General features: G+C 30.5%; 1 protein-coding gene across 11 annotated transcripts in view; it reads right to left on the reverse strand.

The window, feature by feature from the left end:
- Window positions 1-25,645, reverse strand: part of LOC116776005 (plasma membrane calcium-transporting ATPase 3) — a 97,789-nt gene that overhangs the window by 47,603 nt on the left and 24,541 nt on the right. For 6 of the 11 annotated variants that reach the window (XM_061524243.1, XM_061524242.1, XM_061524241.1 and 3 more), the window contains exon 1: window positions 12,535-12,915. The exons of 2 other annotated variants lie outside the window; for them this stretch is intronic. The gene's annotated coding sequence lies outside the window, so the exon portion shown is untranslated. Of the gene's footprint in view, window positions 1-12,534; window positions 12,916-25,645 lie in introns of those variants that run through there. 3 more of the 11 variants (XM_061524245.1, XM_032669094.2, XM_061524246.1) reach the window with 1 other exon arrangement.

Consider the following 25,645-nt stretch of genomic DNA (forward strand, 5'->3'; position numbering starts at 1 on the left):
GAATTCTTTCTTCACAAAAGAAGCCGTATATCTTTGATAGTTACCTGATGAATAGTATAGCAATAGTAAGGCAAGAGTGTGAGGACGGAAAAAACGTGATGATCCCTGGAACGTCTCCTATCTCCATGTCACTGTAAACTAGCACGAAGTCAACTACAGCATTGCTGATGACCACGATTTGTTCCTCTCACGCATTAATTTGCTCACAGAACACATCAGGCACTTGAGTCATAATTGCTTGTGAATTTTCGCGCGACACCGGGGCTACGCACATTATATTATGAAATACTAACGGAGACACGTGCTATCGCGGCAGAGTGGGACGGAATCACTGAACGTCCTTGGCCAGGGGTGAGCGGGGCGCCTGCGGCATCAGACGTTTCAATCATCCCCCGAGGGAGTGGGACGGGGATATGGAATAACCGGAGGTTGGAGAGAGATGCGCGGTATCGTGCTATTGACCGGCCAGAAGACCACGCCCACCCGGGCAAGAGGGGCGCCAATGCTCCAAGTGAAAATCGAACACCGGCCCGGGCAGACGGCGCTCGGTTGCTGCATCAGCCTCACACCAAATCCACTGCACTTCCTACATCTAGCCTTTACTGGTAGCTACTGGCATCTGAACCTATGATAATGGTCTTTCCATTTAAAACTAGTTAACTAAACATATTCCATCCGCATATATAGCATAAAGCATAATAATATTTTATTTTCCTTTTAAATGTCAAAGCGATTAAGTCAGTCACTTGATGTAACTGAATAGATGGGCTGAGTCGCTTATCTAAAAAGTATCCAGAAAATATACTTTAATAAAGAATCTGGTGGCGTAATCATAAAATTCAGATGTTAGGATCTGCTAGTTTCAAGCCACTCCTGAAACCTTACTACAAGTTTTCAACATATAGCTAAATACCAAAATTTTCAACGTTATGCATAAAAGTCATCAGATATTCCTTTACCCGGAGGTACGTGAATGGAAAAGTCTTTTGCTGTCGGTTTCAAATAAGGAATACAAAATATTACTAAGGATATATATAATTTCATTTGTTAAATAATTTTATACACGAACTTACTCATTACAATATAATTTGACAATATTGTATAAGCATTTTGGCCATCGAAAAGGTGATATATTATTTTTTTTTCTTTATACAGTTTTCTATATCTTTTATAATAAAAATAATCGCACGTTATGGAATCTATTAAAGATATAATAATAAAAAAACGAGGTCGATTAAGATAGTTGTGACCCAATTATTATATGAATCGGATTAAACATTCTCAAAGAGGAAAAATTTATATTCAATTGCAGTTAATAATAATAAAATATTTAACAATGCTAAATTCTCAATTATATTTTTATGTAAATAAATAGCCATTTAAAAAAAACACGCGAATAATTTCTGTCATTTACAAATTCAGCTGATAACATACACGTAACTTTATAATTTATGTAAAGATAGAAGCAACTAGCATCTGAACGGACTTACTTAACTTACTGTTTTATTTAGTATTTTTATTGCTACAATCAATCCAATGAAATTATCTAAATTCGCACTGTAAAGTGAGCAATAAAATGAAAAAAAAAAATTCCACATAATCAATGATTCGTTTCAAAAAGCGCTGAATTAAACAGGATTCTATCGAAACGTAAGTGGCGGAAACGAGAAATATATAAGAGATATAATAAATACCTCTTCCGTTTTCAAGATAACTTCGGACATCTTTTCAAAGTATCCGTCATTTATCATGTAAGCCTTAACAGCCTCCCGAAAAAAACTCCCTCGAGGTACAGAGTTTATACCATTTCGTTTCCAGCGAGTTAAGGGCTTGTTGGCATTTTTACCACCGGTTAGGGATGTGTTGTAATTCAGTTTTTTCTTTACATGTTTCTATATATCGATGATCTTATCTTTAATGTTTACGCGTTATATGGATATAAAAATAATGTCATTATTAGGGTTGTTTCTTCGTGATATTATATTACAAATAATTTAATTACGTAAACAAAAATTACGTCTTATCGAGTTTTTAAAGATAATATTGGTATGTCAAATGATATATATAATATATTTTGAGTAAATAAACATAACATGAAATATTATCTAGCCATCAAACACATATCATAAAAAAAAATGTCCTTAGTAATTAATGCATATAGAACAGCCAATTTAAAATGAACCACCTTGCCAGTAGTATTCGCCTGAACTTATATATGAAGATTGACAATATAATCTAGCTCGGATCTTATATGACGTCATAATATTAATTCCATCATTTGCAAACCGTTCTCAATATGGGAGTTTATTGCATTTATTACCAATGTAAAATAAATAAATATTGTATAAACATGATCTGATAAGTTAAGCATATATGTTCTGTGTGATGTGCTAAGTCTTATGCCAGTGGCATTCGTCAGTCAGCTATACCTAGCGATTTAATTCCATTTGGTGATTCATTCTATTACATAATTGAATTTATATCAATGACTAAAACAGAAATATTCCTATATTTTCTATATGGAAGTCGCCAATATCAATGACAGTATTATTTTAAACTGTCTCCATATACCGATTACTAATTATTATATATTCATATATATATAAATATTCGTTGATTGGTGTGCTTATAGTAAAATTAATTAAAAGTGTGTAGATCCAATCATTAATTCACAGCATGGTCTTAGGTAAACGTCGTAATTAAACAGAGCTAGGGCTTTGAAACAATGTTATCGCGAACAATGCCTGACAAGGTCTCAGCTGATTGTCTTAACTGAGAAGCTGCTATTATTCAAGGAATTTTATTTATTACGAGGACGTGGCGTTTTAATATCAAATATCTTTGACATTTTAACGATCTCGGTTAAAACTTAACTTATAGACTATAATTGTTGATAATTTCCTGGTAATTTTTATAGTATTTTTTTTTAACTTCCCATGAACAAATACATATATATTTACATACCTATATATATTATAAAACAAAACTTCTTAATTCTCTTAATGTTCTACGTAAGGCGTATTCGTTTAATATTTAAATTAGTCATATATCCGTGTAAAAATATATGTCACTTATAATCTAACAACGTCATCACGTTAAGTGGCTAACAATATAAGTCTCGTCCCCCTAACTGGATGTGAATTGCAGTTTATTGAAATGTGTGACATGCTAAGACGCACTGACATCGAATAGAGTTCACAATAAAAATTATAGCTGTCCTCGAGTCCTTTAAATTATATTGCAATCATATAAACAATTCGTATGATCTAAATTATAAAACTTTTTAATTAAGTAACAAACGGAAAGCTGACTTTTAACATAAAACGGGCTCGTTTTAATGAAGGACAATTTTTTTTTAAACATTTTTAACAATCCTTCATTCAACCTCGGATAAGACTAACAAAATGATATTAAAATTTTAAATATAGGAATTAAATAATTTTAGAAGTGATTGAAATATATACAACCTTCTTTTATAGAAAAAAATTTACGAATCTATATCTATTGAAATTAGGTTTAAATATATCGGTATATGTGATTCTAATACTGAACCTAATTTTGTATGAAGTTTTTATTAAATACACGCACAAAAAAAAATCATTCTTATATATATTTTACACACGTTTAATAACATCAGTATATATTTTTAATGTTATGAACAGATTTGCAACTTTTCATCTTTTTTTTTTCTAAATCATAGCTCAAATTTCTCCGTTGGTCAAACAACTTACACAATAGCGTTGTTTGGACAGACTGATGTAAAACACTGTTTAACGCGAAATGTTTAATCTTTTCGACGGTTTGATTGCAACAGTCTTAAAATATCTTTGAAATTAACGGAACGTTTAAATCATCTTACGTGAGAAAAAAAATTATTTAGATTATTTTTTAAAAAAACAAACAAGACTTTTTGCCTTCAAAAGTCGTAGACAGAAATCAAGAAAAAAAGATTGCATTATAAAAATTCCAATCGACAAGTCCATAGCTTGGATTAATGAGATGTGCTGCGGTTTTTCCTCCGAAACTTTTCAACGGATTAAAACTGTGAGATTGTTCGGAAAATCTGGATAATCTTATAATGCTAATATGTATATTATGTATGTATCTAGTTGATGATTTATTTTGACTCAATTGCAGAAATGTTAGAATAGTTCTATTTATACTGAAAGCACCTCGATAACTTACTTTAAAATAAGTGAATAATACGATTAGATTCAACAATAATCATCAATCAATCAATCAATTATTTCAATCAATGACCATTGATCTCCTTGCAAGACATTTCGCAATTGATAGCTCTGGCTACCTTAGATGAATAGTAACAAAGAATTAGAATAAAGATATATTTGTTAATATTTTATGTACATACATTAATTATAATAAAGTCATAATGTGTGGACCTACATCAAGTTGAGATATTTAGTAGGTATATATATTTATATATTTTAATTGTATACGATTTTCGGAATAGAATAGAAGACAATCAATTAAGTAGGTTTTTTGTTAAATAGAAAACCTGTTTTATATATATTTTTTGTGCATATTACAAATGACAGCGTCATTTTATTCATTATTCCGCCCCTTAAGATAAAAACAGACAGACATATTAAATATTTATGTATCTTAATGTATAAATTGCTTTGATGTTTGAATTTTCTTCCATGTTGATTATTTTTGGACCATTTAAAAAACACGTGGCCGGTTCAATGACCTGCATACTTTCAAGTACCGTCAGATTTTTAACGCGTTATCTCTTTTCTATATTAACATTTTCAAATCTATTTACACTTTATATAGATATTTAAATATATATATATTTAAAAAAAAAATAATTAAAATCATTAAATATGCATACTTTGAACGAGATATCAAACTATAATTGGAATACGTCCAAGATTTTCGCCGGATTGTGTAAAACGAGATATTTTTTTTCCAGGAGTATAATTATTTTGTATGGAGCCAAAGAAACACTTTCGCTTCGATACAGACTAATCATTTTATGAAATTTATACAAAATATTTACAATATTTTTGTATAAAGCTTTAATTTTAACCTGTTATAACCTTCCGAATGGACCATTGACCCACGTTATACAGTCACGAACTCATCGTTTACCCAAACCCTAAAATTTATCAATTCTTCGTCATTTTCTACATCCATGCCTAGGTATATAAGTACATTTAATATATTAACCGACTTCAAAAAGGAGTATTTCTTTACATTTTATGTTTAAGCATGTTATTTTAAGCAATAAATAAATGTAAGGTTGCTTTTCTTATTCTTCTTCTTCTTCTTTCTTGGTCCTATGTCCCCTAGATGGGGCAGAGGGCATCCACAGTACGTCGCCATCTCGTTCGATCTTGAGCTTCGCCTTTTATGTCGCTCCAAGTCTTGCCGATGTTTTTGACCTCTGCAATGATCGTCCGCCGCCAGGTCTGCTTAGGGCGACCACGTTGCCGCTTTCCTTCAGGAGTCCAGTCTAAGGCTTGTCTCGGTATGTGTTCCGGATCCCTTCGGAGCGCGTGGCCGATCCACTTCCACTTGCGACGTTTGATTTGCAGGTCAATCGGTGTCTCACCGCAGCGTTCCCAGAGATTAACGTTGGAAATTTTCTCGGGCCAGTAAATACCGAGAATACGGCGAAGACACCAATTGACGAAGACCTGAAGCCGATGCGAGATGTCCTTAGTAACCTTCCACGTCTCACATCCGTATAACAGCACAGATTTGACGTTGGACCGGAATATTTTGAGTTTAACTCTCCTGGTTAGTTTCCGCGACTGCCATACAGGACGGAGTTGCGCGAAGGCTGCTCTTGATTTGGCGATTCTCGAAGCGATGTCCTCTTCGGCACCTCCACTCTCCGATACTATGCTTCCTAGGTAGGTGTATTTGTGGATTTTTTCTATAGCCTCTGTGCCAATGAGCAACGGCAGAGAGGTTGTTGCTCCGCACCTCATCTCCTGGGTCTTACGCGTGTTTATTTGCTTTTCTTATACCAATCATCAAAATATAGGACACAAATTATTAGAAAAACTATAATTTTAGCCTAGTGATATTATAAATGCGACGATTTTTGAGTACGCATAGATGGATGGATGTATGTTTGTCGGCACTTTGAAGCAAAAATTACTTAACGGATTCTGATGTGATTTGACTATTATGCAACTTGGAATCAAAAATAATGGATATACTTACTATAATAGAAACTGAATAATCAGTAGTCCTCCTCTCAACACAACACAACAGTTGAATTTTGTATATTTCCCGTAATAATTTCTCGTATTATTTATATATATCTATATTTTTTATATAATTTACACATTTCTCCCTTAATCTAATTCCCGAGTACAGGCATATGAAGTCGCAGACAAAAACTAGTGAGAAACACGTCAGGTATCCATTTTTAGTACTAAATTTACTAACCGTATCCAGATCGATGAAACATTCGAACAATACTAACAACGTGATAAACGATTGTTACTTAAAATTTTTCATACAAAAATATATTTATCAAGCCAACAATAGTATGATTTCTAAAGAAATTTCAAGAACATCTGGGCAAATTCTTACAGTATTGCTATTATTATTCTTCTATTATATTAAATACGGAACGAAATTGGGGTACGTAAAAAAATGTATGGAACGAAACAGAAGTGAATTGGGGTAACGAAAAAATATAACAAATTACTTTAAACACGAAACAGAGTAGGTATAAAGCCTTTGGGATACGTTTATTTAGGAATTTTCCCTTTTATCGCATCTTATATATTTTTATTACGGATTAGGTTAAAGACGTTCTTGTAACTAAAAGAAACTGTTCCCGAAATTATCTTAACAATTTTACGCAAACAATATAAAATATTAGAAAGTGGGCTTGTGTGATTACAAGCCTAAATAATTTTGTAATCATCGAATAAAAAAAACTGGCAAAGTACCGGTCCGATTTGTGGATACTGGGTTAACATTATCTATTTATTTTTTAATGTTTTATTATTATTTGTTGTAAAAGGGACAACGGAAGTACGTCATATGTGAATATTACAACAGTTTAAATAATACAGTTCATAACATACAGCCTGTTGTCAAACGCACAAGGGCGCATTATTAATAAGATCCTTCATTATCGTTTTTGTATATCACCATAAAGAAACATGAAAATCTGATGACAGAATTAAAATATATATATATTTAAACTAACCTAATATAATGGCACTCAACATGATGTATTACAAAATAGCATGCTTACAAACTATGAATGAAATTAAAAAAAACATACTCGCATGCAAACTGGCTACAGACGTAAAATTAGAACGTGCATTAAAGTGGTAATATCATTATATATATATAATGTATGAATAGATGAAACTCGAGGGAGTCTCACTAAATAAAGTAGGACCGGTTTGCAAAAATTATGTAAGCGACCTCAGAACTTCTACCTATTTTGGCGTACGTGGGCCTCTTTGTACAAGTTACACATGCTTCACATCAACCCGATTGGTTCAGAGGAAAGTCGTTTCGGACCAAATTGTTATTTTTTTAACTAAATATATCACTGTTGCTCAGCTACTTATTAAGTTAAATATTATCGTAATAATAAAATCAGTTATTGTACCAACGAATGATTTCACACTTATACAAATAAATACATTGTTACGTACATATGCATATATAAATTTTCAAGTTATAAGATGTCGTGAGAAATATATTGGGGACACACCGTAATACAATATATATGAACAATTAACCTTAACCGATGATAAAAAAAGATGCTCAAATCAATAAATATGTATATAATAATTCAACAATGTGTTTTTAAACCTATTGTATAAAGGAAACGTCAGAATGATATAACAGCGTCAGTTAGACGCGTTTCTGTTGTCGATAAACGATTGTTGGTGGCCATCTTTGTCCTTGTGAGTCATGCGCCCACGCGCAGACATCGCTGCCTATAATACACAAAGTTCGCGAGGCAAAGGTTTCGAACATTATGCCTTGAATGTCAAGTAACACATTAAGAAACCACACGATCTTGACTTATAAATTTTAAAACTATATGAAAGAATTTCTTAAATATATTGTCTGTGTATTACTGTATAGCGTTTATTTACTTTATGTATTTTCAACCTAAATAATTTAAATGTACTCTAGCTCATAGTTCTAGTATAAATCACAAACAGGCGGCAAGATCGCTTTATGGGTTACCAGTTTTTTTAACTCAGCTATATCCAAGTAATTGTTCAATAAAGAATAGAAAGTACAATAATTTATAACTCTATGAATATAAATATTCCTTACTGTATATAACTAAAAATGCTATTACGTGTTAAAAATTAAAATATCACTTTGAATTGCTGTCAATGTAAAATTTAAAAAAACCGTTACAAGGCAGTCCAGTTTATCACAGAGCAATGAAATTATATTGTGTATGCATGACATGAAACTGTAGGCTTAAATCACAATGCAACATCTATAGCGCAACTTAGTCTGTATATAGCACAGTAAACTTTCTAGTTTCTAGACCGCTTGCCGTAGGTGTTCTGTGCTTTGTGCAGCTTTCAACTCCGCTGTGAATTCAAATTTAATCTAAAAACTTGATTAGAAAACGAGCAACCAAGATACTAAATAAACTCTTGTATTAAACCACTCGGAATATCTTTTGATGACCGCTCTAATGAAAAATTAAGATGAATTCAAGGACGCTATTTGTTTAGATGTATGTATATATATTTATTATGTCACGTATATAATGAAACATTTTATACAAAGAAAAGTTAGTCAAGTGTCTGTATGTTTTAATCAATTAAGCCGTCGATCGCTCTGCCAAGAACTATGCGGTAGTCACTGCCAAGCTATTTGCAGCTTCCATCGTTAAACTTACCTAAATGTGGGACTGCTACTTGAATTATTCAAGGACCTTAACTTATACCGTGAGAGATCTGGGTCTGCGCTAGTTAAATATGAAATACATCAAATTTACACTTAATGGTTGGCGACAATGATGGGAGTGTTCAAATTATTATCAGGAGGCATTATCTATATGTAATGATCATAATTTTAATTAATAGGTTTTATAATATTCTAATGTAGAATGAAAATTCATATAAATCAGCAATCTCCGTGCCATGACTGTAGTAAATTAACCATTCTATATCTTTTATTTAAATATTAATTCAAGTATTTAGCACAAATTCCTTTAATATGTTTTTTAAATAATCTATTATAAAATAATCTCTCCTCTATACAATTAGGTCATTGAGTATTGTAATAATAAAATTATAAATTCTCATACACTAATTACAAGGTTAGTGACCCACCAAATTATTCGAAATAAGCCAGACAACGTATATAATACTTGGCCTTATAAAGTTATTAAGGCTGACGCTGACGGTGATGTCAGATTGCTTTTTAACCCTTAACCTGATAATGAATCATTTCATAGAACAAGAGATGCGATAATATTCACTGAGGCGATAAAAGCGTTTATCTTTCATGACTAATCATCAACTTTACCATGATGATTTAAGATTTAAAGAAAATAATAACCGTAATATATGCAGAATCGAAATTTAAATTTACCAAAAATGATAAAACTATTCTTAAAGTAAGAACGGGTCCTGACAAAACTATTATAGGATCAAAAAAAAATTCAATGATATTACGTAACACGTTGATATGTTACTTTCAAAAATTATTATGTTTGTGGTAACCTGAACTCAAATGCAGTACCGATAGTTCAAAATAGCACAGCGACTGGAACGCGATATTCCGGAGGTAGCAGGTTCGAACGCTGAGTTCTCTTTTTGAATTTTCATTACGTAACATACAAAAGTTCCTATTTTACAGTCATCAAAAATCAAACAATTAATCTCAACGGTATATCATAGTGCGAATATCTTGCCGTCTGGTTAAGTGCCTGATGACGTCACCATCAGGGTCACCAGTTTTCTATTCGTGTTAGAATGTGACGCACGAGACGGTGACGAGGCAGCGATCACCTTTTCGAAATGTATTTATAACTACCCCCAACTGATACTGTGATTAATAACATTTGGAACGCCACAGGCTGGGTCCAGTCAACTTGTGTCGTAATGACAGTCGACTTTTATGTCGCAATGAAAGACTTTTAAGTCGCAATAATAGTATAATGATGATAAAACAAAGAGTGAAGCATATAATTTCTTGATAAACTAAGTTGGTAAAAGTTTTTGAAATGATATTTGGTTAAACATTATAATTTTTCAAGAAAAAAGTTTTTAAACGGGGACAACTATTTGAGACTTTTAGTTTTCGACGACAACATCAAATGATGTACATAATTCATATAATAAATTTTAAATTACTATAATTTTATTGGACAGTGTTACTAAAAAAAAAAATATATATTGAAACTTACATTAATATGCAAAATTTAGTTTTCTATAGCATTTCCAAATTTGCATAAAATTTTCTATAACATGGTAATCAATCACCGACCGATTAAGTAATTAAATATATTGTAGTGGTTGAAAAACATAACCCTTCTTTACAAAACACGCAAGTAACTCGATAAACAGTATCTAATTTTTAATTTACAATGTGCTTGAGCGAAACCAAAATTATAAGTTTACAATACTTGAACTGGAATAAATATTTTAGTTTTGTTCCATAGTTGAGGAATTTAATATATCCTTATATTAAATAAGAATAACTAGATGGTATTAAAATAATCCTTAATTACTTTATATTTAACAATTGTACTGTCAGAAGTCAGGCACTTAACCTAGTAATAATACGCCAAAAATGCCAGACATTAATTTGGACAGGAGTTGATACTCCTACACTTCTGGATCTACATCAAGCAAACCATAGCTAAGATCCATCACACGGAAACTGGCTTATAAATGGAAAAAATACACATCAAATTCAGTCGAACAATTTACATTCACACACACACAAACAATTACACACCCAGTTACGGTCACACACACACACAGATATCAACTTCATACTTATAACAACCCCCTTTTCACATCAAGTGTCTAAAACTAATAAAATGACAATTTAATCTAACAGTTCGTAGCAACTACAAATCAATTAATACATAATTTGTATGTAAAAAGTACATAATACATGGTTTTTGATAATGTACCAAACAAATTCACGTTAAAACCATTCAATAAATTATTATACATGGACAACATTAAAGAAATAGCTATAAAAGTAACTAAATTCCTTCATACATATGGAGTTATGCCAAATTTTAGTTCTCAAACCATTTATGAATAAAATAGAAAAAGATTTATGTTACAATGAATAGTTAATTGCAGCCACAAATTCAACATCCATATTACATTCTGGATGACAGCCAAGTGACATAAAAATTTTCTATACATAAAGGGAAATCAAAATAATATTAATCCAGCATTCCGTATAATAATGATTGAATATAAATAACAAATATTATAAAAATTTTCATTTTAAGTGTGTATACAGATTAACAAATTAAAACATCATAGTACTACCGAAGTATTGAAGATAGATTCTTTAAAATAAAAGTGTCCTTTTTAATAAACTCGAGTCACTTCAGAAGTAGGTCAATTCAAAAACCCTAGTAATCCTGCTTATCTCATTTGTGCTGCCTACAACAGACGACAGCAATTTCTATTCTCCGCTAAAACAAATTGAATTGTAGAATATTTTAAGGTTGGTAATAACTCTAGACTTGTGTGTTCTATTTATATGTTCTACATAAATCTAAAATTGTTTTTCTGTGATATCATTTTACTGTATTGAAAGGTGTTTATTACATTTAGCCATTACATTTAACTATTAATGTTGCCATTTATCAACAATACATGTTTATTATAAATGCAAAATATCACATTTTCATACTAAATCATTTCAAGAAATTTGCATATTAACAATATTAATAAGCACTAGTTGTTCTTAAATAATTCTACTATATAAATTTGGTGCAAACTTGCAATGAGGTATTTATAAGTCTAATGTATTTATTTTTATTGTATCTGTACATGTCACTAATTTATGACAGCTGTCAAAATGTTGATTTGATAACTTACCTTTGGTGTTCAAATTACCTGCGAAAACATGACTAATAGCTATTTGTATTGCAACAACACATTTGTAGTTAATGTCATATAAATTGTACGTTATATATTTACCTAGTGACCGACAAATGTTTATTTAACCTAACCTAACCTAACAATTATAACAAATATTGTATAATGTGCACTAATAATACGGCCCCAAAGCCGGTTTGTCTAGATACCTATAACGCTCGAGTATTTATTTTTACCCGTTACGTATGCACAGCTGTCTCGATCGTCTCGCCCGGCCACCAAGGGATAACGTGATCTTCAACTACCAAACTTATTAAAGTCTCCCTTTATATAACTTCGAATAATACTAGTCTGGATCGAAATCATTTCAGCTATATTTGGAACGCGTTTTCTAGCACCGTTATAGAAAACCGAAACCCTAAATAGCACAGCGAACGTATTAAGTCAATAGAAAGTATACATTAAAACTCACCGTTGTAGTTACCGGCAGCAAGACACACGTACACAGTAATATTTTTCCGAAGAGAAAAAAAAAACACAAAATCCTGCACTTAACACGGCGAGAGTACACAGGCGTGCAATCACTAAATTCACAGCCGGCGATGAATTATTCACAAACGACTAGTCGCACACAAAAATAGTAAACAGAAAAAACACGGATTACACTACCTTACAATCTATGCTTTCCACAAAAAGAGTTGAACAAAAACGAAAAACGCGCCAACTGTCAAACTAAAAACCTACAAGCACCGACGCACCGCGCACCCGCGCGGCTCGAGTCCGCTGTGCTGACTGGTAAAGCCACCGCTCCTCTCTACGCACGACTACACACGAAAGTCGTCCGCCCGTCACCGCACATCCGATGACAATCCACCCACTACGGCATGCTTTTGTCGCAATTTATTTATCATTTATATAACAAAACAGCAGTAATTTTCTTATCTTATAATTGACAAAATATCTTACTAACGTCGACGTTATCTATATCTCGGTGCGACAAAATGAGGTAACCGCTCGAACGTGAATTCAGGCGATAAAGCAATGCGACCACGTTAAAAAGATCACGACGTACTATGTGAGAACTTACATTCAAACAGTCATCTATAAATGTGCAGGATAGACGATGGCCAGACGCGCATGCGTCAGTCGAGCCACGGGTGTAACGTCAATGAATGACAAACTCTGAGCTTATATTAGCCGATCGATTTTAAAAGCAATGTGGAGTCTTCAGTGGGCCTACATTGAAACTGCTTTTATATTTAGTATCGTAAATATAAAGTGGGTAGCGCATGCGAAAAGCTTCCCGCTTGCCTACGGAATGTCATTTGAAAAATTACGAAACGTGTTTAGGAAATATGTGGGTAACATAACGCTCTAGGGGTTAGTCTAATGCTGACCTACTGCTTAAAATTGCAATTATATCTAATAAGGATAGATACAATTTCTATTCTTTTATAATAAAATTAATAATTAATTGTATTCTATATTAATATAAAATAAAATATTCTATATTTGACGAGACTTTAGAGTTCATTCGATAGCTTACTAAATATTGTTAAGTACTTTAAGAACAACTTCATGTTTTAATAAGAGATGTATAAAAAGAGATCAGTGCTGCTGTTTTTTTTTATATTTCTCTATCATAATTGGATTATAAAAATATTCCAAACTAAATACTAAACTTGGATTACAATAGAAACGTTGAATAAATAATTAAAATTATTCATAGTGCCATGTTGGACTGCATTCCATGGGAGATAAAATTAATAATTGCATGATCTTTAATGAAATACCATTCTGATAACGCCATTGTGTTATTTCGGTGTTTCATAATTATATAATTATTTTTTATCTCCTGCATTTAGAATTTGCATTTAAAACACGATGACTTTACTACGCCACAATTGCGGAATTTTAATTTGATGAAAGTGTATTAAAGAGTTTTGTTAAATATGTATATTGTACTGAAAATGCTGTTTGTAGTATATTTAAATGTGTAGATAATTTGACCTTTTTTTAAATACGAACATATACTATTTTGTTAATTTTATAGATTTCTGTTTTTATTTATTTATTCTAAATTAACTAGTTTATGTAGATTTTAAGACATTTGGCAGATTAATATTGGACATTATTAACATATGAAAAAAATAATAGTTTTTATATATATAAAAAAATGGTATATTGTCTTTTCTATCGCTTTTATTAATTAGATATATTATTTACAAATACACCTATTTAATAAATATGCTAATTCGAAATACAAATAAGAATCAAATACATTTTTTTCTTGATAATTTTTATAAACTATTCAGCCACACCTTGCGTAATTAAGAAAATGGCTTGCCTGTAAACAAAAAGGACTTATGATTGCTTTCACTCAAATACATCTTGTATAAGCATTCACAAAAAAATATATAATTAAGTATATTGTATTTAATATAGAGCAGAATATTTCATTACTGGGTTGCAGTTAATTTTTTATTTATTTAGTATCTAATAATATAGTGAAACTTATGTTGATTCTAGAAGTAGGTCGACCAATTCTATATTTGACATTATTTTAACTTGTTTTTTTTAAATTTAAAGACAAACAATATTAATTAAAAATACAGTTTAAAAAATTAAAGCTAAATCATAATGCCATAAAAATGATGATTAACATTGCGTAATTTTAGATAATACGTAAAATCAGCTGAGGAACCTAGGTTAAATACGACGAGTATCACAGATAATAAAAAAGTATAATAAAATATTGGTTAAAATAATATTTTTAATGTTATATAAAATGATAAAATAATTTTAATATTATAATCTATCTGCACACAAGTCACTTTAATATCACGTTATTTTTATCAATTAAAACGAAATCAAATATAGTCAAAATGAGAATACATTGTTTTATAGAATTTTGATGTTTATTTCGTATTTGATAGTGATGGTTATGGCTTGAATGATTTGACGTTATGTCTGTATCGAGATAGTGTCGCATAATCTATTAACAACACAGTCCATGGCGATTAGTGATCAAACAACACTATCTGGGCGTTGTTTCTGTTATACACAGGGTTGTCAAATGGATTATATAACATCGAGCAATTCGTTTTAACTGAACGATTTGCGTTTAAATGACAGTAAGCAGTATTTAATTGTTATTTATTCATAAAGTAGTCACCACCTTCTAAATGGTGACTTATAATTTTGGAAATGATACTGAAATATTTGAAATATATCAGCGTCTACTTTAAAATGTAAAATCGTTAATAATTTGTATATTCAATACAATAACTTTAATACTTATGGTTTCTAAATGTAGAACTTTCAAATATATTAAAAAAATATTTTTCCTTATCAAATCTAATTTAGTACGTTCACCACCAAGGACATTAAATCTGACGATAAATTATTTTATCGAGTTTTTTTTTATCTGTTTATTCAAAAAGCTCGGATCTAAAATAATTACTGTTATTTTGTTAATAAGTACCTTAATACTTAGTTACCACGTATTTTACCTTTAAAGCGACCATTTAAACCATTCGATTGATTACAAATCAATTAGGACGGTGTTGTAAATATTTTATTCAAATTATTTCAATCAATCGCAACCGAAAAACACTAAGCTCTATATGTATCAGTTTAGAAATTAGTCTATTAATTTTTTTTTATCAAGACTTTTTTTTAAGAAATGACAGTTGAAATGGCGGAAGTAAGAATGGCATTTTTTTATTTATATTATTGCTAGTGTTATATAGTTAAAAAGAATTTAAATCTTAAAAAAAATAATTTATTTTAAACTTTAATTAATCTATTACATTTAATCTTTACAGATTGTTGTTTCTTTATTGTAAATTTACTAGTTTTTCATTTGTTTTATCCATTATATAATATTTAATTTAATACCATATATAACATCGTGTATGAAATATAATATACGAACTCAACAATACGAGTCTAATAATCGCTGTACCTTGCGCCTCCATTTTCTTCACCCCTTTATTACTTAGATTAAATTCTACACGATGCAGATATGTTGAATTTAATTGGATAAATTTCAATTATTTAATAAAACCACTGACATTAAAGGTTTTTATTTACATGTTATTTAAGCAAAGCCAAGACCTTGAACTCCAAAGCCAAACGTAGAAAAAAATAAAATGACGTATTTTTTTTTAATTATTCCATTCCTCTAGTGATGTAATGCATTCTCGCGTACAGTCTGTAATTACATATTACTATAAATTATTTTCTATCCGCTAATTATATTTAAATATCAACATTCCCTTGTGTTGGGTGATTAGAACCAAATAATAACTTTTTGAATAATTCTCTACTAATTATTTTCATCATAATAATTTTAGTTATTTTGTAATTCGAGTCGATAATTTATTTATTCTAAAAGGAAGTTGATTCCTTGTGTTTGTACATAAATATTACATTTCTATATCAGTCACATCTGTTAGGGTAAATAAGATTATTTTATTGAACATTTATATCATATTATTAATTGAAAATTTATAACCAGATTATAATTCATACAACACGCTATGGAATAAATTTAGTTTTAGTCACTGAAGTTTTTCAATTACCTAAAACTACAAGTGGTTTAAAATTTCATTTAATTTAAAATTAGAACGGCTGAATTAAATAAAAATATGTATAAAGTGAAGAGAATACCTTAGTATAAATTGTTATAGTTTACGAAATACTAACGTTTTGGAGTGAGTTCACTCATTACGCTCAGAACGAGTTACTAGTTTAAGGCTATTGATTAATAAATGTCGTGTAATTATACTAACTGAGAATTATTAATGAAAAGCGTTTGGTGTTTGATTTGTACAATTTGTTCTTTTACTTTATCCCAAGCCTGTAATTTTTTTTAAGTAATGTATGGATAGTGTTTGACTATCATTTCACCCGTTGGTAGCTGGAAATGGAGTTAAAGTTGTGAACGCACTAACTCGGTGACAGCTTATACATTGTAGCCTGGAAGACACTTAATAATATTTGGAAAGAAACACAGACACGGACAAACTGTTTAATTTTTTTTCTATGAGCATGAGGACGGAGCAAGAATATAATTCCATTTCCATGAGAGGAAGGTCTACAACAAAAGGATGGAATCTTGACGTGGATCTTGTAGTTCGACGGTGAAAAGGGGAAGGAGGAATTAAATTGTGTGAGTCCTGAAAAACCTTCCCGAAGTGTATGCTATAAAATACTTTAAACCTGTCCAAGGTCTACTAAATTAGTTTAAATCGTCCGGTTTGGTCAAACCATGGTCACCAATAAACTTTTTGCACGTCTCTCCATGGAGTCCAAAGGAGGTTACGTATGGCAGCACGTGTCCAACTATGTCAGCAGTATTCCACACAAAACCGGACCTGTACAAAGGAACAGTCCCAGTGCGAAGTACTGCCTTATTGCAAGGACAACGACTTTACTTGCTGCTTTTTTAGCTTTGAATTCAGTGAACTGCCCAAAGTTGACGTTCGAAAATCTTCTTTATCTCATAACAAAAATTGAACGGACTTCTCTTATTGCTGAAATGACAAACTTGTATTTTGGTGGTGATAAAATTCCCTCAATTTTCAGCACCCCACTCGGAGACTGACAGAAGTGTAACAGTAACACGCTCCGTCACGTCCTCTCTTTCAGATTCTATTTGGTGTTGGCTCTTCCTGGAACTGGATTGATACCCCTCGTTAACTTTGCTTTCATCAATGTTACCAAAAAAGCGTCGGTAATAGCAGATCGTTATATGCAGCAAAACTAGAGTTGCCGCAAGAAAAGATCCCCCAGGACTCCTATTTTGACCATCATTGGCTCAGACGAGCACCCATTGACAAGTATTTGTAGGGCACAGATCTCAAGAAGTCACAAATTTATGTAATCAGAACAGAGAATATGCCGTAGCTAAAAAGTTTCCAATAAAATTATCTTTCCAGACCCTTTCGAGACGTCAAATTAAGCGTGACTTTTGCCGTTCTTCTTTCCTTCATAGAAAGTGTGTGGCGTTGAAACGTTCTCAGTCAATGGAATTTGGTGAATCGAATAAGATATTTCATTACCAAACGTAGCATATCAATTAAAGCTTTCGCACATCTCCACAGATGTCTAGTATAGAAAAAGAACTGCCGCCAAGGACAAGATAAAGATATGTCTCATACCATCCCAATATGATGACGTGCTCCGCTATATTCACCACAAAGCTCGTGGTCATGAAGATGATGTGTCTATACACACTGCACCAGACACATCATCCGAGAAAATTGTCAAAATCGCATACCCAGTGTCACCAGTTTTTTTATTCATAAATCTTAATTAAACAGGATAGTAAACGAAGGTAGGGTTAAATTTTGATTCCATTTACGTCTATATTAATAAAAGAAAAAGTCTAATATTAAACATTTGTGAATTAATATGTTATAATAAATTATGTTATGTACTTACATTTTTTATGTTTTTATTTCGAATTGTGATTTTATTTTCATCTGTGGTGACGTAAATAGTAATGATCTCGATTTGACTGTTAGATAAAAACAATCATAAAAAGTACAAAATAGTCTTTGCACGGATGAAGGCCATTTTATAAAAAAAAAAGTACAAAATAGGAATCCTATTAATAAAAATCACAGACAACAACGAATAACATATAGTCGGCATATCATAGAATGGCTAAATGATATGAGAAAAGGGGCTTTTGATTTTTAATTACAACGTGTCCATTGAAACAAAAGATGACTACAATATAGACAAAAGCACAAAGGCTGACCTGAAATATGTAATATCAAACAACTAAAAAATATAGCTACATTTTAGACAAAAAGTTAACATTGCAGATATTGTAAGCTTTATTATAAAAGTGCTAAGTTAAAAAAAGAATAATTTGGAAGGTGCTTTTCACGTCTGCAACTTTGTCTGAATATTAAATTTGTGTTCGTAAAATATGTTACATTACAGCTTTCTCCGGTCATATAGTATGGTTATATGAATTAACTAAATAATATATATTTTTTTACTATAGTAAAGTAGTTCGACTGAAAAGTAGACTTTCGGGGTGAAAAGGACCTTCTTTGTCCACAGATTTTATGATAAAATGTATGAAAAATAAATATAAAATACGTAATTATGTATTCGGGTTTTATGTCGATATTAATGATTCCTAGTAAACGAGAAATTTAACAATGTGAGTTCCTAGACCGAGTTGTCAACGTTTCACTAATAGATATTCGTAAATAACGATATCACTGAATACTAATGACTGAAAAACCTTGAAACTGTAGGTATGGAGGTTAACAATATTAACTTATAAAAAAACCCGTATTGAATTATGATAACAAAATAAAAAATAACACTATTTATATAAATTTAATCATCACACGTAATTAATTTTGAATATTGGTTGTTACTTCGAACTTTATACACCGGCTAAATTTAAGCCATACACATTACAATTTCTCAACCGTAGGTCAATTGCTGTTTTTCAAGATATTTTTTATAATATGTGACCAGTGGTACATTTAACTCCAGTCCTATAAACATATATACTTTAGAATCATGAATTAGAACCTTAACTATGGATATAGCAAATAAACTGTGTTCTTAAAACAATAGCCTTATTATTCGTTTTGTCTTAATAAGTTGAACTAAACAGTTAAAAAGTAAATTTAGTATAATAATAATGAAAACAATAAATACCTAAATAAATTAATATTAATTATATTTTTCGATCCCGATTTCAGTTGATTGCGTTGTATTCACCACAATTCAATATCCCTATAAGCATTATCTTCATAAAGTCCAAAAATGTACATATATCTAAGTTTTTATATTATTAATTTATGGTCTGCTATCTGACTATTGAATTGTAATGAGTGAAACTAATATATGTCGGTTATACTACGCGAATTTTATTATTTTAAAACTACATAACCCCGACGTTTCGGTTGCTCTTCAGCAACCGTGATCACGGGCAGACGAGATGTGAATGAGGTTTGTAATTTTTATGCATCTCAAACATGACACTTGGAAAACTAAACCGGAACTGGAGGTGAATATAGATTAATTATAGAATATTGAATAAGTCTCTTTGGAAATTAATAATTCATACGGCAGACAGTCGAAACTTCCCAGCATTGAATGGATCCACCGGGCGGTTGCCGGGTGCGACGCTTGCAGGGAATAATAAAAGCTATTTTAAAAGGTGAATTGAAAAATATACACCTTTGAAATACTGAGCTAAGTACGTCAACAATCAAATCACTAGAAGAACCGAAGAAAATGTTTATGAACAGCTCTGTTGAAGTCGTAATGAGATTAATCTAGATTCTAGTGGGTCTAAATACCTTCAAGAATTACATGTATATTATATTTATCATACATAGTTTTTGTATCAAGTTATTAGTAATTTAATGAGATCTAAGATTTTCGCGAGTTTTATTCATTTAAATGAAACTAGTATTATGTAGTTTTTTAAATAATAGAATTCGCGTAGTATATCCGAATAGTACTAGTTTCATTTAAATTAGTAATTTAAACCTTATATTTAATTAAAATTATTTCAGAGTACAACCAAACCAAACCAAACCAAATTTATATAGTCACAGACAAACTAAGGAAATGTCCTGAAAAATGATACCAATAAAAGAATCGTAAAGATCGCCATCTTCGGACCTTGGAAAGCTTCATGAGATACTATATTTCTGTCAAGGGTTGGAGAGTAACTCACAATTGATTTTAATTATAATATACTGTACGTTCCTTTCTATTGTCAAATTTGAAATGAAATCCACAAACTTTTACACTAACAACAATTAATAAGAAATGATTACTTCTCAGAAAATAGTTGACCGCTAGACAAAGATACATTTACTAAGGCGTGTTATTTTCTTCACGAGATCAAACCTAGCAAAATGATTATTTAAAAAACAATGACGTCATACAGGCCGCCGTATATTATAAAAGGAACCAATAACAATACGATGTTAAATCGACAGTTAAAAAGAATTTATTTGTAATTAAATCACATCTGCTTTAACTGTAACGATTTAAAATAGAAGTTTAAACAATCCACAGACTAAACAATAAAGTCAATCTGTCTCTCAGTTTTATACTTTATTTACTGTTTCGTTCTGTAACAGATATAGATGACATTGACCACCTTTCAGATTTGAATGTGACGTGTTCTATACAGATAATATATGGCGTTATTTTTTTTTCATTTATAGCTATAATAATTATTTAATTTTCCGTAAGTTTAATTTCGCATAATTATTCTAAGTATCGAAAGATCGAGCGACACTATCACGATAGTGTAGTCGTTTGTTCGTTTGTTATACGTATTTTAATACTGTATTAATATTGATAATTTGACACATGAAGGGTCTCTTCAGCTTATTAATCTAAGCTAACGTCACAAGGACTTCATAAATTTTGTTAATCATTTTGTAAACCATCAAAATATTAAAGATTTTCCGTTCCCTTTCAAATCACTACTAAGTTCGAGGATCAAAGAAATAATGTTTGTGGATGACTTTGATGTATTTGTTTAAACTCGATTCTCTTAATACATTATTTATATTTTTATTAGAATAAGCATGAATAAAACAATAAGAAACCACAGTTCATATTTTCACAACCCCAGTCATTAAAGAGATAGATATTTTTATGCATGTCTATTTAAAGTTACTTAGATTTGTATAATAAATAATATAACAAAACTTTCAGACGTATTGTATATTATATTCTTAATTCAATCATAATCATTCATTTAATGCACGTAAGTTCACTGCATTCATTTCATTTTATAATCCATATATGTAAACGAAATAAATAGATTATTATAAAAGCACACAGTCTGTTTCAACACGTAATCTGTTTTCCGATAAGATGCTCTAATTAGGTATAATTATAAACATAAAAACTTAATCTATGCTGCATCTATTTTAATGAAATTGCTATTAATAAGAAAACGTCTGCTATTAAAGAAAAAGAAACACAGACACTCATAACGTATTACATATTACATAATAAACAATTTTTATGTTATTGCAATACTAAATATTTAGAGTTCTGTCCATAATAAACCATTTTAAAATCATCGGAAATGTTTTTGAATGTGTTCATTTGTACATTTTAAACTTATAAAAGGTAAACTTCGGTAATGATTTCTTCTAAGAATAATAATTTCCACTTACAAGAATGTATGGTTTCATTTTCTTATGAACCTTTAGAATAAAATTCGACAGTTAAAGTGGGTCTGGACCGTTGAAAAACAAATAATATTATAAGGAAATATCGTGAGATCTTAATCCTCATATATCTGTGTAGTAAACGATCTATCATATAATTCGTTTGACGCAAATGATTTCATTTTTGACGCAATTGTTCAAAATTCTGATAAGATGTCCGCATTGTCGTGGACACTTCAATTCGATAATATATATGGGATTGTTTATTTTTATCTTTTAATAAATTTTCAGATATATCAATAGATATTTTATTTTATCAATATCATTTTAAATTTTTATTTTTTACCTTATGTAGGTATAAATGTTTTTACTTTAAACTCGAAGTCTATAAATAACATCAAATAAATATAATATAATATAAAACGTAATTTATTCATATTGTTATGTGTATAGCCAATATTACATTTTAATTGTCAAACACACGAAGCCATAAATTTGACAGTTGTGTTACGTAATTAAAACCAATGAAGTAACGAAACGCGATAACGTTGACAGTTTTTGTAATTATAAAAAAATACTACGTGTGCTAATTTTAAAACCTAGTCGTAACATGGTAAGTATAGTCTGAGTAACTATGATATTGTACCGGTCAATCTATTGTATACAAACATTTACTTTACGTTCTACAAAACAGCCGTAGTGTACCTGATTTTCAGCGAGTAAATAATACACTAGGTTTACTCGTAAATGATCACGTTCTAATTTACTCATAGCAACCGGTTAATCACGATACTATTTATCAATAATTCCCTGTCATTCCAATCTTTTACAACCAGTAAACTGCTCCGAGTGCTTACAAAAGCTGTTCAAAAGACGTTATATGTGTCAAATAATTAAAATTTTAGATGTGCAGATATAAATTTAATTCTATAGTGTCCATTGTTTTGTTTTAAAATACAATAACGGTCATCTTAAATAAAATTCCTTTCATAAAAATATGCTTAGATTTAATTTCAAGGTAACGTTTTATCCTAGTCGATAGAAATTATTATTTATGTGTCAATGTTTTCCGAGCCCGGCGACGGTGACGTCACTGGCAGCGCGCGCAACTGATCGATCTGACTAACATCTTCCCGCGCTGCAGCGCTATTCACAAAAGCAAACTAAAGACCTTCAAGCGCCTAAATCGCTTCATTGGAGTTTTTCAAACAAAAGCGCCATTTTTCAAAGGCCACAGCGTCAGGAGCTGATAATTTAATATTGACTTCGACAAGATATTGTGTATAATTTGATTACACAGAATAATGATGTTATTTCTATTCTATGGAGTTGAAAATGGAAACAAAATTATTCTAAAGTAGTATGAATAAATTTCAGAGGACTGGAGCTAAAAATAAAGACTTTCTATTGCTCGATTCTTTTGCGTGCGTAAAAAATAAAGTCTTAATAATTCAAACTGTTTATGGAGGTTTGTTGATATAATTTCTATTGTTATTCTGGAACATTATCAATATTTTAGCTCTAATAAATATTTGATAAGGTCGTGTAATTTCTTTATAAAACGGCGTTCATATTGAATTTGTTATATAACTTAGTATTACACAAATCTATTATGCCTTTTGAGCAATCAGAAAAGTGTACTGCAAAATGTATAATAACATTCAACCCTTTAGAGGGTCTGTCGACCTATATACCAGAAAAGAAATGAATTCATATTTTTCTGTAGTTTTTAAATTAATCTTTATATGAATTGAACGGGATCTTTGAAAGATTTAAAAAAAATTAATAGCACAGATAAACAAAGTTAATAGGAATGATGTAGATGTCAAGACAGTTACAATGTCAGACCTAAAAAAACATGTTAGTACTATAGTTTCAAAAGCAATGTAACATAGATAAGTATTTCAATAATTTATATATAAAGTATTGTTAATATTATTTACGAGTAGACCTGGTTCTATCACGTCAAAGATATCCGATCAGGGTACCGTTTAAGAGATATACATTCATATAAATTATTCGTAACGTCGACCGTGAACTTTTATATTAAAGCCCTTGATTCCAACCAATGAAACTATATTTGACGCAAAAACACTATAGAACTACTTAAGAATTATGCAAGACATATATTTATAATGCGCCAAGATTATATTAAAAAGTTTATAAAAATAATTGTTAAAATTCTTTAAAATTTAAAATTTTCCCGCCTTTTTTGTAAATTTTCGCATTCATAGGAACCTTCAGATAATAAAAAACACAACAAAAAAGATCGAAATCGGTCCAGTCGTTAACGTGATGGCGTGACCAAGAGGAATAGGCATTAACTTATATATAATTAATTTAATATGCTATTTTTAATACAATACGTAATTCAAGGTATATATGTACTTTATATTTTAAAATTACCACGTATTCGTTGTTTATTAGACTTATATAAACTTATATAGTTGGTTGTTTTTAATATGGTCTTCATCCGTACAATGACGTGCACACTGCACAGTATATTCTGCCAGTGTCGTGTAGAATGGAAGAGACAAACTTATATTGTTTATGACAATATTTTTTCATATATAATGTCAGCGACGGTTATTTTTTTTAAATTTAAAATATGGCCTTCATCCGTCCAAAGACTTGCACAGTATATTCTGCCAGCGTCGTGTATGGTTATTAATTGTTATCTCTGATATATTTTGACACAAAATTTTGACGTTACTTGAAAGTTGGTATTGTATTGCCATGATTATTATTTTATGTTTAATATTTCAAGAGGACACTACTAAGAACAAAGTAGAAAACTCTATGTATATAAACTATATTCTTTTAATATTTATCATATACAGTTCAATAACAAAAGATTATGATAATTTTTTGTTTTTAATCTCGTCTAAAGATCTGAATTCGAGAATTAAAAATAATCTTAAAATAAAAAATAGAATAAATTTTAAAGCACAAAAGGCAAATGAGATTACGGAAAAGCCTCGGTGTTTTTGTGTTACGTACTTAAATACTCTGATTAAAAAGTTTGGACGAGTTCAAACAAATTTAAAACCTTAGAACAAAAAATATATATATTTATAAAAGCCCCTTCCGGTATGGCAGTTTTCCATCTATTATCAAAGCGGAGGGAATGTCCAATAGCTCTTTAACTTGCACTTCATAAATTACCTTTTTAATTAACTTTTTCTTTACGTAAAATAGATAATTTGAACATTCTTTTTCAAAAGCCAATTCGATATATTGAGATTTTAATGTATCTTATTGGCAAATTTATAGGGTAATGTAACTACTGCGAAAGATCAATAAATTAAAAATACAGGACTCAATGTTTGATAAAAACATCAAATCGATATAATTTTAAAATCTTCAATATTTTTTAATTACCACACCACGGCT

Source organism: Danaus plexippus, chromosome 24 (assembly GCF_018135715.1).
Source record: "Danaus plexippus chromosome 24, MEX_DaPlex, whole genome shotgun sequence".
NCBI classification, from domain to species: domain Eukaryota; kingdom Metazoa; phylum Arthropoda; class Insecta; order Lepidoptera; family Nymphalidae; genus Danaus; species Danaus plexippus.